The 12,602-nt window shown below is 46.6% G+C and overlaps 17 non-coding genes and 8 pseudogenes across 17 annotated transcripts; all 25 read left to right on the top strand.

Annotated features, from left to right (window-relative positions):
• The first annotated feature begins 97 nt into the window (after positions 1–97).
• On the top strand, positions 98–214 carry LOC125603157 (annotated as a pseudogene).
• A 368-nt stretch (positions 215–582) lies between these two features.
• Positions 583–699, top strand: LOC125603201. The gene has a single exon (XR_007335330.1). It is a non-coding gene; the product is annotated as a 5S ribosomal RNA (ribosomal RNA).
• A 388-nt stretch (positions 700–1,087) lies between these two features.
• On the top strand, positions 1,088–1,207 carry LOC125603191. Its single transcript, XR_007335321.1, has one exon. It is a non-coding gene; the product is annotated as a 5S ribosomal RNA (ribosomal RNA).
• A 375-nt stretch (positions 1,208–1,582) lies between these two features.
• On the top strand, positions 1,583–1,701 carry LOC125603178. The gene has a single exon (XR_007335308.1). It is a non-coding gene; the product is annotated as a 5S ribosomal RNA (ribosomal RNA).
• Positions 1,702–2,080: 379 nt separating this feature from the next.
• LOC125603180 lies at positions 2,081–2,199 on the top strand. Its single transcript, XR_007335310.1, has one exon. It is a non-coding gene; the product is annotated as a 5S ribosomal RNA (ribosomal RNA).
• A 381-nt stretch (positions 2,200–2,580) lies between these two features.
• On the top strand, positions 2,581–2,699 carry LOC125603177. The gene has a single exon (XR_007335307.1). It is a non-coding gene; the product is annotated as a 5S ribosomal RNA (ribosomal RNA).
• A 378-nt stretch (positions 2,700–3,077) lies between these two features.
• Positions 3,078–3,194, top strand: LOC125603195. The gene has a single exon (XR_007335325.1). It is a non-coding gene; the product is annotated as a 5S ribosomal RNA (ribosomal RNA).
• A 377-nt stretch (positions 3,195–3,571) lies between these two features.
• LOC125603159 lies at positions 3,572–3,698 on the top strand (annotated as a pseudogene).
• A 372-nt stretch (positions 3,699–4,070) lies between these two features.
• On the top strand, positions 4,071–4,189 carry LOC125603179. The gene has a single exon (XR_007335309.1). It is a non-coding gene; the product is annotated as a 5S ribosomal RNA (ribosomal RNA).
• A 378-nt stretch (positions 4,190–4,567) lies between these two features.
• Positions 4,568–4,687, top strand: LOC125603206 (annotated as a pseudogene).
• Positions 4,688–5,064: 377 nt separating this feature from the next.
• On the top strand, positions 5,065–5,183 carry LOC125603182. Its single transcript, XR_007335312.1, has one exon. It is a non-coding gene; the product is annotated as a 5S ribosomal RNA (ribosomal RNA).
• A 373-nt stretch (positions 5,184–5,556) lies between these two features.
• Positions 5,557–5,675, top strand: LOC125603176. The gene has a single exon (XR_007335306.1). It is a non-coding gene; the product is annotated as a 5S ribosomal RNA (ribosomal RNA).
• Positions 5,676–6,052: 377 nt separating this feature from the next.
• On the top strand, positions 6,053–6,170 carry LOC125603190. The gene has a single exon (XR_007335320.1). It is a non-coding gene; the product is annotated as a 5S ribosomal RNA (ribosomal RNA).
• Positions 6,171–6,549: 379 nt separating this feature from the next.
• Positions 6,550–6,666, top strand: LOC125603207 (annotated as a pseudogene).
• A 372-nt stretch (positions 6,667–7,038) lies between these two features.
• LOC125603160 lies at positions 7,039–7,161 on the top strand (annotated as a pseudogene).
• A 370-nt stretch (positions 7,162–7,531) lies between these two features.
• LOC125603203 lies at positions 7,532–7,650 on the top strand (annotated as a pseudogene).
• Positions 7,651–8,025: 375 nt separating this feature from the next.
• Positions 8,026–8,144, top strand: LOC125603175. The gene has a single exon (XR_007335305.1). It is a non-coding gene; the product is annotated as a 5S ribosomal RNA (ribosomal RNA).
• Positions 8,145–8,958: 814 nt separating this feature from the next.
• On the top strand, positions 8,959–9,077 carry LOC125603188. The gene has a single exon (XR_007335318.1). It is a non-coding gene; the product is annotated as a 5S ribosomal RNA (ribosomal RNA).
• A 374-nt stretch (positions 9,078–9,451) lies between these two features.
• On the top strand, positions 9,452–9,570 carry LOC125603158 (annotated as a pseudogene).
• A 378-nt stretch (positions 9,571–9,948) lies between these two features.
• On the top strand, positions 9,949–10,067 carry LOC125603174. Its single transcript, XR_007335304.1, has one exon. It is a non-coding gene; the product is annotated as a 5S ribosomal RNA (ribosomal RNA).
• A 376-nt stretch (positions 10,068–10,443) lies between these two features.
• On the top strand, positions 10,444–10,562 carry LOC125603183. Its single transcript, XR_007335313.1, has one exon. It is a non-coding gene; the product is annotated as a 5S ribosomal RNA (ribosomal RNA).
• A 376-nt stretch (positions 10,563–10,938) lies between these two features.
• Positions 10,939–11,061, top strand: LOC125603194. Its single transcript, XR_007335324.1, has one exon. It is a non-coding gene; the product is annotated as a 5S ribosomal RNA (ribosomal RNA).
• Positions 11,062–11,440: 379 nt separating this feature from the next.
• Positions 11,441–11,560, top strand: LOC125603200. Its single transcript, XR_007335329.1, has one exon. It is a non-coding gene; the product is annotated as a 5S ribosomal RNA (ribosomal RNA).
• Positions 11,561–11,938: 378 nt separating this feature from the next.
• Positions 11,939–12,064, top strand: LOC125603208 (annotated as a pseudogene).
• A 376-nt stretch (positions 12,065–12,440) lies between these two features.
• LOC125603156 lies at positions 12,441–12,559 on the top strand. Its single transcript, XR_007335289.1, has one exon. It is a non-coding gene; the product is annotated as a 5S ribosomal RNA (ribosomal RNA).
• The last annotated feature ends 43 nt before the right edge of the window (positions 12,560–12,602 follow it).

Genomic DNA, 12,602 nt, shown 5'->3' with positions numbered 1-12,602 from the left:
CGCTCGAAACCAAAACGGCCAGAACATCATGTGGGCACCACGGCCTTACACTGGATTGCCGAGAAAAGGATATATAGAAACGAGAGTGATGTATGCGGGGTGCGATCATACCAGCACTAATGCACCGGATCCCATCAGAACTCCGCAGTGAGCGGTTGGGCGAAGAGTAGTACTAGGATTGGTGACCTCCCGGGAAGTCCTCGTGTTGCACTTCTTTTTTTTTTTACTTTTTTTTCAGCCTAAAACGAGTCCAAACTTGAAAACCTCATAACTTTGAACCGTGAGGAACTACGTCGCCCATAGCACCATTTCGGAAAGCCCCAGAACCACGATGGGCGGTGACTAGCGGGATTTTTCGGGCTCAAATCAGCCGTTTTGACCCTCAAAGGGCTGCTGGAAAGTTATGGCACGTAAAAAAGATCGAAAGCGGATTCTCAGGGTGTTTTTGATGCTTTCTTAACACCCATAACCTCGACGCACTTTTCGCTCGAAACAAAACGGCAAGAAAATCATGTGGGCACCACGGCCTTGCACTTGGATTGACGAGAAAAGGATATATAGAAACGAGAGTGATGTACTGACGGGTGCGATCATACCAGCACTAATGCACCGGATCCCATCAGAACTCCGCAGTGAAGCGTGTTTGGGCGAGAGTAGTACTAGGATTGGTGACCTCCCGGAAGTCCTCGTTTGCACTCCTTTTTTATTTTTTATTTTTTTTCAGCCTAAAACGAGTCCAAACTTGAAAACCTCATAACTTTTGAACCGTGAGGAAACTACGTCGCCCATAGCACCATTTCGGAAAGCCCCAGAATCCACGATGTGGGCGGTGATTAGACGGCGTAAATTTCGGGCTCAAATTCAGCCGTTTGACCCTCAAACGGGCTGCAGAAAGTTATGGCAGAAGATGTAACATAAAAAAGATCGAAAGCGGATTCTCAGGGTGTTTTGATGCTTTCTTAACACCATTAACCTCGACGCACTTTTTCGCTCGAAACAAAACGGCCAGAAAAACATGTGGGCCCCACGGCCTTGCACTTGGATTGGCCGCGAAAAGGATATATAGAAACGAGAGTGATGTACTGACGGGTGCGATCATACCAGCACTAATGCACCGGATCCCATCAGAACTCCGCAGTGAAGCGTTGCTTGGGCGAGAGTAGTACTAGGATTGGTGACCTCCCGGGAAGTCCTCGTGTTGCACTCCTTTTTATTTTTTATTTGTTTTCAGCCCTAAAACGAGTCCAAACTTGAAAACCTCATAACTTTTGAACCGTGAGGAACTACGTCGCCCATAGCACCATTTCGGAAAGCCCCAGAATCCACGATGGGCGAATGATAGACGGCGTATTTTTTGGGCTCAAATTAAGCCGTTTTGACCCTCAAACGGGCTGCAGAAAGTTAAGGCACGTAAAAAAAAACCGAAAGCGGATTCTCAGGGTGTTTTGATGCTTTCTTAACACCATAACCTCGACGCACTTTTCACTCGAAACAAAACGGCCAGAAAATCATGTGGGCCCCACGGCCTTGCACTTGGATTGGCCGAGAAAAGGATATATAGAAACGAGAGTGATGTACTGACGGGTGCGATCATACCAGCACTAATGCACCGGATCCCATCAGAACTCCGCAGTGAAGCGTGCTTGGGCGAGAGTAGTACTAGGATTGGTGATCTTCTGGGAAGTCCTCGTGTTGCACTCCTTTTTATTTTTTTTATTTTTTTTTCAGCCTAAAACGAGTCCAAACTTGAAAACCTCATAACTTTTGAACCGTGAGGAACTACGTTGCCCATAGCACCATTTCGGAAAGCCCCAGAATCCATAATGGGGCGTGAATAGACGGCGCAATTTTCGGGCTCAAATTCAGCCGTTTTGACCCTCAAACGGGCTGCGGAAAGTTAAGGCACGTAAAAAAGATCGAAAACGGATTCTCAGGGTGTTTTTGATGCTTTCTTAACACCATTAACCTCGACGCACTTTTTCGCTCGAAACAAAACGGCAAGAAAATCATGTGGGCACCACAGCCTTACACTTGGATTGGCCGAGAAAAGGATATATAGAAACGAGAGTGATGTACTGACGGGTGCGATCATACCAGCACTAATGCACCGGATCCCATCAGAACTCCGCAGTGAAGCGTGTTTGGGCGAGAGTAGTACTAGGATTGGTGACCTCCCGGGAAGTCCTCGTGTTGCACTCTTTTTTTTTTTTACTTTTTTTTCAGCCTAAAACGAGTCCAAAGTTGAAAACCTCATAACTTTTGAACCGTGAGGAACTACGTCGCCCATAGCACCATTTCGGAAAGCCCCAGAATCCACGATGGGTGTTTACTAGACGGCGTAATTTTTCGGGCTCAAATTCAGCCGTTTTGACCCTCAAACGGGCTGCAGAAAGTTATGGCACGTAAAAAAAGATCGAAAGCGGATTCTCAGGGTGTTTTTGATGCTTTCTTAACACCATTAACCTCGACGCACTTTTTCGCTCGAAAGAAAACGGCAAGAAAATCATGTGGGCCCCACGGCCTTGCACTTGGATTGGCCGAGAAAAGGATATATAGAAACGAGAGTGATGTACTGACGACGGGTGCGATCATACCAGCACTAATGCACCGGATCCCATCAGAACTCCGCAGTGAAGCGTGCTTGGGCGAGAGTAGTACTAGGATTGGTGACCTCCCGGGAAGTCCTCGTGTTGCACTCCTTTTATTTTTTATTTTTTTTTCAGCCTAAAACGAGTCTAAACTTGAAAACCTCATAACTTTTGAACCGTGAGGAACTACGTCGCCCATAGCACCATTTCGGAAAGCCCCAGAATCCACGATGGGCGATGGGGTGATTAGACGGCGTAAATTTTCGGGCTCAAATTCAGCCGTTTTGACCCTCAAACGGGCTGCAGAAAGTTATGGAACATAAAAAAGATCGAAAGCGGATTCTCAGGGGGTTTTGATGCTTTCTTAACACCATTAACCTCGACGCACTTTTGCTCGAAACAAAACGGCCAGAAAATCATGTGGGCCCCACGGCCTTGCACTGGATTGGCCGCGAAAAGGATATATAGAAACGAGAGTGATGTACTGACGGGTGCGATCATACCAGCACTAATGCACCGGATCCCATCAGAACTCCGCAGTGAAGCGTGCTTGGGCGAGAGTAGTACTAGGATTGTGACCTCCGGGAAGTCCTCGTGTTGCACTCCTTTTATTTTTTTTTATTTTTTTTCAGCCTAAAACGAGTCCAAACTTGAAAACCTCATAACTTTTGAACCGTGAGGAACTACGTCGCCCATAGCACCATTTCGGAAAGCCCCAGAATCCACGATGGGCGGATGAATAGACGGCGTAATTTTTGGGCTCAAATTCAGCCGTTTTGACCCTCAAACGGGCTGCAGAAAGTTAAGGCACGTAAAAAAATCGAAAGCGGATTCTCAGGGTGTTTTTGATGCTTTCTTAACACCATTAACCTCGACGCACTTTTTCACTCGAAACAAAACGGCAGAAAATCATGTGGGCCCCACGGCCTTGCACTTGGATTGGCCGAGAAAAGGATATATAGAAACGAGAGTGATGTACTGACGGGTGCGATCATACCAGCACTAATGCACCGGATCCCATCAGAACTCCGCAGTGAAGCGTGCTTGGGGAGAGTGAGAGTAGTACTAGGATTGGTGATCTCCGGGAAGTCCTGTCCTTGTTTGCACTTTTATTTTTTATTTTTTTCAGCCTAAAACGAGTCCAAACTTGAAAACCTCATAACTTTTGAACCGTGAGGAACTACGTTGCCCATAGCACCATTTCGGAAAGCCCCAGAATCCATAATGGGCGTTGAATAGACGGCGCAATTTTTCGGGCTCAAATTCAGCCGTTTTGACCCTCAAACGGGCTGCGGAAAGTTAAGGCACGTAAAAAAGATCGAAAACGGATTCTCAGGGTGTTTTTGATGCTTTCTTAACACCATTAACCTCGACGCACTTTTTCGCTCGAAACAAAACGGCAAGAAAATCATGTGGGCACCACAGCCTTACACTTGGATTGGCCGAGAAAAGGATATATAGAAACGAGAGTGATGTACTGACGGGTGCGATCATACCAGCACTAATGCACCGGATCCCATCAGAACTCCGCAGTGAAGCGTGTTTGGGCGAGAGTAGTACTAGGATTGGTGACCTCCCGGGAAGTCCTCGTGTTGCACTCCTTTTTATTTTTTTACTTTTTTTCAGCCTAAAACGAGTCCAAACTTGAAAACCTCATAACTTTTGAACCGTGAGGAACTACGTCGCCCATAGCACCATTTCGGAAAGCCCCAGAATCCACGATGGATGGTGATTAGACGGCGTAATTTTTCGGGCTCAAATTCAGCCGTTTTGACCCTCAAACGGGCTGCAGAAAGTTATGGCACGTAAAAAAGATCGAAAGCGGATTCTCAGGGTGTTTTTGATGCTTTCTTAACACCATTAACCTCGACGCACTTTTTCGCTCGAAACAAAACGGCAAGAAAATCATGTGGGCACCACGGCCTTACACTTGGATTGGCCGAGAAAAGGATATATAGAAACGAGAGTGATGTACTGACGGGTGCGATCATACCAGCACTAATGCACCGGATCCCATCAGAACTCCGCAGTGAAGCGTGTTGGGCGAGAGTAGTAGTACTAGGATTGGTGACTCCCGGGAAGTCCTCGTGTTGCACTCCTTTTTATTTTTTATTTTTTTTCAGCCTAAAACGAGTCCAAACTTGAAAACCTCACATAACTTTTGAACCGTGAGGAACTACGTCGCCCATAGCACCATTTCGGAAAGCCCCAGAATCCACGATGGGCGGTGATTAGACGGCGTAAATTTTCGGGCTCAAATTCAGCCGTTTTGACCCTCAAACGGGCTGCAGAAAGTTATGGAACATAAAAAGATCGAAAGCGGATTCTCAGGGGTTTTTTGATGCTTTCTTAACACCATTAACCTCGACGCACTTTTTCGCTCGAAACAAAACGGCCAGAAAATCATGTGGGCCCCCGGCCTTGCACTTGGATTGGCCGCGAAAAGGATATATAGAAACGAGAGTGATGTACTGACGGGTGCGATCATACCAGCACTAATGCACCGGATCCCATCAGAACTCCGCAGTGAAGCGTGCTTGGGCGAGAGTAGTACTAGGATTGGTGACCTCCTGGGAAGTCCTCGTGTTGCACTCCTTTTTATTTTTATTTGTTTTTCAGCCTAAAACGAGTCCAAACTTGAAAACCTCATAACTTTTGAACCGTGAGGAACTACGTCGCCCATAGCACCATTTCGGAAAGCCCCAGAATCCACGATGGGCGGTGATAGACGGCGTAATTTTCGGGCTCAAATTAAGCCGTTTTGACCCTCAAACGGGCTGCGGAAGTTAAGGCACGTAAAAAAAAATCGAAAGCGGATTCTCAGGTGTTTTTGATGCTTTCTTAACACCATTAACCTCGACGCACTTTTCACTCGAAACAAAACGGCCAGAAAATCATGTGGGCCCCACGGCCTTGCACTTGGATTGGCCGAGAAAAGGATATATAGAAACGAGAGTGATGTACTGACGGGTGCGATCATACCAGCACTAATGCACCGGATCCCATCAGAACTCCGCAGTGAAGCGTGCTTGGGCGAGAGTAGTACTAGGATTGGTGACCTCCCGGGAAGTCCTCGTGTTGCACTCCTTTTTATTTTTTATTTTTTTTTCAGCCTAAACGAGTCTAAACTTGAAAACCTCATAACTTTTGAACCGTGAGGAACTACGTCGCCCATAGCACCATTTCGGAAAGCCCCAGAATCCATAATGGGCGTTGAATAGACGGCGCAATTTTTCGGGCTCAAATTCAGCCGTTTTGACCCTCAAACGGGCTGCGGAAAGTTAAGGCACGTAAAAAAGATCGAAAACGGATTCTCAGGGTGTTTTTGATGCTTTCTTAACACCATTAACCTCGACGCACTTTTTCGCTCGAAACAAAACGGCCAGAAAATCATGTGGGCCCCACGGCCTTACACTTGGATTGGCCGAGAAAAGGATATATAGAAACGAGAGTGATGTACTGACGGGTGCGATCATACCAGCACTAATGCACCGGATCCCATCAGAACTCCGCAGTGAAGCGTGCTGGGCGAGAGTAGTACTAGGATTGGTGACCTCCCGGGAAGTCCTCGTGTTGCACTCCTTTTAATTTTTTTACTTTTTTTTCTTCCTAAAACGAGTCTAAACTTGAAAACCTCATAACTTTTGAACCGTGAGGAACTACGTCGCCCATAGCACCATTTCGGAAAGCCCCAGAATCCACGATGGGCGGGTGATTAGACGGCGTAATTTTTCGGGCTCAAATTCAGCCGTTTTGACCCTCAAACGGGCTGCAGAAAGTTATGGCACGTAAAAAAGATCGAAAGCGGATTCTCAGGTGTTTTTTGATGCTTTCTTAACACCATTAACCTCGACGCACTTTTTCGCTCGAAACAAAACGGCCAGAAAATCATGTGGGCCCCACGGCCTTGCACTTGGATTGGCCGAAAAAGGATATATAGAAACGAGAGTGATGTACTGACGGGTGCGATCATACCAGCACTAATGCACCGGATCCCATCAGAACTCCGCAGTGAAGCGTGCTGGGCGAGAGAGTAGTACTAGGTGGTGACCTCCGGGAAGTCCTCGTGTTGCACTCCTTTTTATTTTTTATTTTTTTTCAGCCTAAAACGAGTCCAAACTTGAAAACCTCATAACTTTTGAACCGTGAGGAACTACGTCGCCCATAGCACCATTTCGGAAAGCCCAGAATCCACGATGGGGTGGATTAGACGGCGTAATTTTCGGGCTCAAATTCAGCCGTTTTGACCCTCAAACGGGCTGCAGAAAGTTATGGCACGTAAAAAAGATCGAAAGCGGATTCTCAGGGTGTTTTGATGCTTTCTTAACACCATTAACCTCGACGCACTTTTCGCTCGAACAAAAACGGCCAGAAAATCATGTGGGCCCCACGGCCTTGCACTTGGATTGGCCGAGAAAAGGATATATAGAAACGAGAGTGATGTACTGACGGGTGCGATCATACCAGCACTAATGCACCGGATCCCATCAGAACTCCGCAGTGAAGCGCTTGCGGGGCGAGAGAGTACTAGGATATATGGATTGACCTCCCGGAAGTCCTCGTGTTGCACTCCTTTTATTTTTTATTTTTTTTCAGCCTAAAACGAGTCCAAACTTGAAAACCTCATAATTTTGAACCGTGAGGAACTACGTCGCCCATAGCACCATTTCGGAAAGCCCCAGAATCCAATGGGCGGTGAATAGACGGCGTAATTTTCGGGCTCAAATTCAGCCGTTTTGACCCTCAAACGGGCTGCAGAAAGTTATGGCACGTAAAAAAGATCGAAAGCGGATTCTCAGGGTGTTTTGATGCTTTCTTAACACCATTAACCTCGACGCACTTTTTCGCTCGAAACAAAACGGCCAGAAAATCATGTGGGCCCCACGGCCTTACACTGGATTGGCCGAGAAAAGGATATATAGAAACGAGAGTGATGTACTGACGGGTGCGATCATACCAGCACTAATGCACCGGATCCCATCAGAACTCCGCAGTGAAGCGTGCTTGGGGCGAGTAGTACTAAGGATTGGTGACCTCCCGGGAAGTCCTCGTGTTGCACTCCTTTTATTTTTTACTTTTTTTTCAGCCAAAACGAGTCTAAACTTGAAAACCTCATAACTTTTGAACCGTGAGGAACTACGTCGCCATAGCACCATTTCGGAAAGCCCCAGAATCCACGATGGGCGGTGGTGATTAGACGGCGTAATTTTTCGGGCTCAAATTCAGCCGTTTTGACCCTCAAACGGGCTGCAGAAAGTTATGGCACGTAAAAAAGATCGAAAGCGGATTCTCAGGGTGTTTTGATGCTTTCTTAACACCATTAACCGACGCACTTTTTCGCTCGAAACAAAACGGCCAGAAAATCATGTGGGCCCCACGGCCTTGCACTTGGATTGGCCGCGAAAAGGATATATAGAAACGAGAGTGATGTACTGACGGGTGCGATCATACCAGCACTAATGCACCGGATCCCATCAGAACTCCGCAGTGAAGCGTGCTTGGGCGAGAGTAGTACTAGGATTGGTGACCTCCCGGGAAGTCCTCGTGTTGCACTCCTTTTTATTTTTTTATTTTTTTTTCAGCCTAAAACGAGTCTAAACTTGAAAACCTCATAACTTTTGAACCGTGAGGAACTACGTCGCCCATAGCACATTTCGGAAAGCCCCAGATATCCACGATGCGTGTTTATTCGGCTCAATTCAGCCGTTTGACCCCTCAAACGGGCTGCAGAAAGCCCAGGGAACGTAAAAAAAAAAAAAAGATCCCAAGCGGGTTTTTTGGTGCTTTCTTTCTTTCATTAACTCTCTCGACGCCTTTTGCTCGAAACAAAACGGCAGAAAATCATGTGCCCCCCGCCTTGCCTTGGATTGCCGCAAAAAATATGATATAGAAACGAGTGCGATGTACTGCGGGTCTGCACCCCACGAATGCACCGGATCCCATCAGAACTCCGCAAGGACGCTTCTTGGCGAGAGTAGTACTAGGATTGGTGATTCAAGTCCTCGTTTGCTCTCGTTTTACTTCTTATTTTTTTCTTTTTTTTTTTTCGCCTAAAACGAGTCAAACTTGAAAACCTAATAACCTTGAAGAAGAATACTACGTCGCCCAAGCCCATTTCGCCCACTCCAGAATCGTATATTTATTGCTTTGATAGCGGTGCTTCTCATTTTTTCAGGGTTTTGAAGCTTTCAAACACTTAAATCTATAAAAAAGTTTAAGTTCGTAACGCATAAAAGATCGAAACACCAAACAGGGTGACGATGCTTTTTCATCATTAACCTCGACGCCTTTGCAAATCGATTGGCCCAACGGCCGAGCACTGGGCACATGGATTATATAGAAACGAGAGTATATGATGTATGTGACTGACGGGTGCGATCATACCAGCACTAATGCACCGGATCCCATCAGAACTCCGCAGTGAAGCGTGCTTGGGCAAGAGTAGTACTAGGATTGGTGATCTCCCGGGAAGTCCTCGTGTTGCACTCCTTTTTATTTTTTTTTTTTTTCAGCCTAAAACGAGTCCAAACTTGAAAACCTCATAACTTTTGAACCGTGAGGAACTACGTCTCCCATAGCACCATTTCGGAAAGCCCCAGAATCCATCATGGGCGTTGAATAGACGGCGCAATTTTCGGGCTCAAATTCAGCCGTTTTGACCCTCAAACGGGCTGCGGAAAGTTAAGGCACGTAGAAAAGATCGAAAACGGATTCTCAGGGTGTTTTGATGCTTTCTTAACACCATTAACCTCGACGCACTTTTTCGCTCGAAACAAAACGGCCAAGAAAATCATGTGGGCCCACGGCCATACACTTGGATTGGCCGAGAAAAGGATATATAGAAACGAGAGTGATGTACTGACGGGTGCGATCATATACCAGCACTAATGCACCGGATCCCATCAGAACTCCGCAGTGAAGCGTTTGGGGCGAGAGTAGTACTAGGATTGGTGACTCCCGGAAAGTCCTCGTGTTGCACTCCTTTTTTTTTTTACTTTTTTTCAGCCTAAAACGAGTCCAAACTTGAAAACCTCATAACTTTTGAACCGTGAGGAACTACGTCGCCCATAGCACCATTTCGGAAAGCCCCAGAATCCACGATGGGTGGTGATTAGAAGGCGTAATTTTCGGGCTCAAAATTCAGCCGTTTTGACCCTCAAACGGGCTGCAGAAAGTTATGGCACGTAAAAAGATCGAAAGCGGATTCTCAGGGTGTTTTGATGCTTTCTTAACACCATTAACCTCGACGCACTTTTTCGCTCGAAACAAAAACGGCCAGAAAATCATGTGGGCCCACGGCACGCCTTGCACTTGGATTGGCCGAAAAAATATATATAGAAAACGAGAGTGATGTACTGACGGGTGCGATCATACCAGCACTAATGCACCGGATCCCATCAGAACTCCGCAGTGAAGCGTGCTTGGGCGAGAGTAGTACTAGGATTGGTGACCTCCCGGGAAGTCCTCGTGTTGCACTCCTTTATTTTTTTATTTTTTTTCAGCCTAAAACGAGTCCAAACTTGAAAACCTCATAACTTTTGAACCGTGAGGAACTACGTCGCCCATAGCACCATTTTGGAAAGCCCCAGAATCCACGATGGGCGATGAATAGACGGCGTATTTTTTTGGGCTCAAATTAAGCCGTTTTGACCCTCAAACGGGCTGCGGAAAGTTAAGGCACGTAAAAAAGATCGAAAGCGGATTCTCAGGGTGTTTTTGATGCTTTCTTAACACCATTAACCTCGACGCACTTTTTCACTCGAAACAAAACGGCCAGAAAATCATGTGGGCCCCACGGCCTTGCACTTGGATTGGCCGAGAAAAGGATATATAGACACGAGAGTGATGTACTGACGGGTGCGATCATACCAGCACTAATGCACCGGATCCCATCAGAACTCCGCAGTGAAGCGTGCTTGGGCGAGAGTAGTACTAGGATTGGTGATCTCTCGGGAAGTCCTCGTGTTGCACTCCTTTTTATTTTTTTTATTTTTTTTCAGCCTAAAACGAGTCCAAACTTGAAAACCTCATAACTTTTGAACCGTGAGGAACTACGTCGCCCATAGCACCATTTCGGAAAGCCCCAGAATCCACGATGGGCGGTGATTAGACGGCGTAATTTTTTGGGCTCAAATTCAGCCGTTTTGACCCTCAAACGGGCTGCAGAAAGTTATGGCACGTAAAAAAGATCGAAAGCGGATTTCAGGGGTTTTTGATGCTTTCTTAACACCATTAACCTCGACGCACTTTTCGCTCGAAACAAAACGGCCAGAAAATCATGTGGGCCCCACGGCCTTGCACTTGGATTGGCCGCGAAAAGGATATATAGAAACGAGAGTGATGTACTGACGGGTGCGATCATACCAGCACTAATGCACCGGATCCCATCAGAACTCCGCAGTGAAGCGTGCTTGGGCGAGAGAGAGTAGTACTAGGATTGGTGACCTCCCGGGAAGTCCTCGTGTTGCACTCCTTTTTATTTTTTTACTTTTTTTTTCTTCCTAAAACGAGTCTAAACTTGAAAACCTCATAACTTTTGAACCGTGAAGAACTACGTCGCCCATAGCACCATTTCGGAAAGCCCCAGAATCCACATTGGCGGTGATAGACGGCGCGTAATTTTCGGGTTCAAATTCAGCCGTTTTGACCCTCAAACGGGCTGCAGAAAGTTATGGCACGTAAAAAAGATCGAAAGCGGATTCTCAGGGTGTTTTTGATGCTTTCTTAACACCATTAACCTCGACGCACTTTTTGGCTCGAAAAGAAACGGCCAGAAAATCATGTGGGCCCCACGGCCTTGCACTTGGATTGGCCGAGAAAAGGATATATAGAAACGAGAGTGATGTACTGACGGGTGCGATCATACCAGCACTAATGCACCGGATCCCATCAGAACTCCGCAGTGAAGCGTGCTTGGGCGGAGAGGAGTACTAGGATTGGTGACCTCCCGGGAAGTCTTCGTGTTGCACTACTTTTTATTTTATTTATTTTGTTTTCATCCTAAAACGAGTCTAAACTTGAAAACCTCATAACTTTTGAACCGTGAGGAACTACGTCGCCCATAGCACCATTTCGGAAAGCCCCAGAAACCACAATGGGCGATGAATAGACGGCGCAATTTTTGGGCTCAAATTCAGCCGTTTTGACCCTCAAAAGGGCTGCGGAAAGTTAAGGCACGTAAAAAAGATCGAAAACGGATTCTCAGGGTGTTTTGATGCTTTCTTAACACCATTAACCTCGACGCACGTTTTCGCTCGAAACAAAACGGCAAGAAAATCATGTGGGCACCACGGCCTTGCACTTGGATTGGCCGAGAAAAGGATATATAGAAACGAGAGTGATGTACTGACGGGTGCGATCATACCAGCACTAATGCACCGGATCCCATCAGAACTCCGCAGTGAAGTGAAGCGTGTTGGGCGAGAGTAGTAGTACTAGGATTGGTGACCTCCCGGGAAGTCCTCGTGTTGCACTCCTTTTTTTTTTACTTTTTTTCAGCCTAAAACGAGTCCAAACTTGAAAACCTCATAACTTTTGAACCGTGAGGAACTACGTCGCCCATAGCACCATTTCGGAAAGCCCCAGAATCCACATGGGGGTGGTTATTAGACGGCGTAATTTTTTGGGCTCAAATTCAGCCGTTTTGACCCTGAAACGGGCTGCAGAAAGTTATGGCACGTAAAAAAGATCGAAAGCGGATTCTCAGGGTGTTTTTGATGCTTTCTTAACACCATTAACCTCGACGCACTTTTTCGCTCGAAACAAAACGGCCAGAAAATCATGTGGGCCCCACGGCCTTGCACTTGGATTGGCCGCAAAAATGATATATAGAAACGAGAGTGATGTACTGACGGGTGCGATCATACCAGCACTAATGCACCGGATCCCATCAGAACTCCGCAGTGAAGCGTGCTTGGGCGAGAGTAGTACTAGGATTGGTGACATCCCGGGAAGTCCTCGTGTTGCACTCCTTTTTATTTTTTTATTTTTGTTTTCAGCCTAAAACGAGTCCAA

Source organism: Brassica napus, unplaced genomic scaffold (assembly GCF_020379485.1).
Source record: "Brassica napus cultivar Da-Ae unplaced genomic scaffold, Da-Ae ScsIHWf_3093;HRSCAF=3907, whole genome shotgun sequence".
NCBI classification, from domain to species: Eukaryota; Viridiplantae; Streptophyta; class Magnoliopsida; order Brassicales; family Brassicaceae; genus Brassica; species Brassica napus.
The sequence above is the reverse complement of the archived record's forward strand: the minus strand, read 5'-3'. Positions and strand labels throughout refer to the sequence as shown.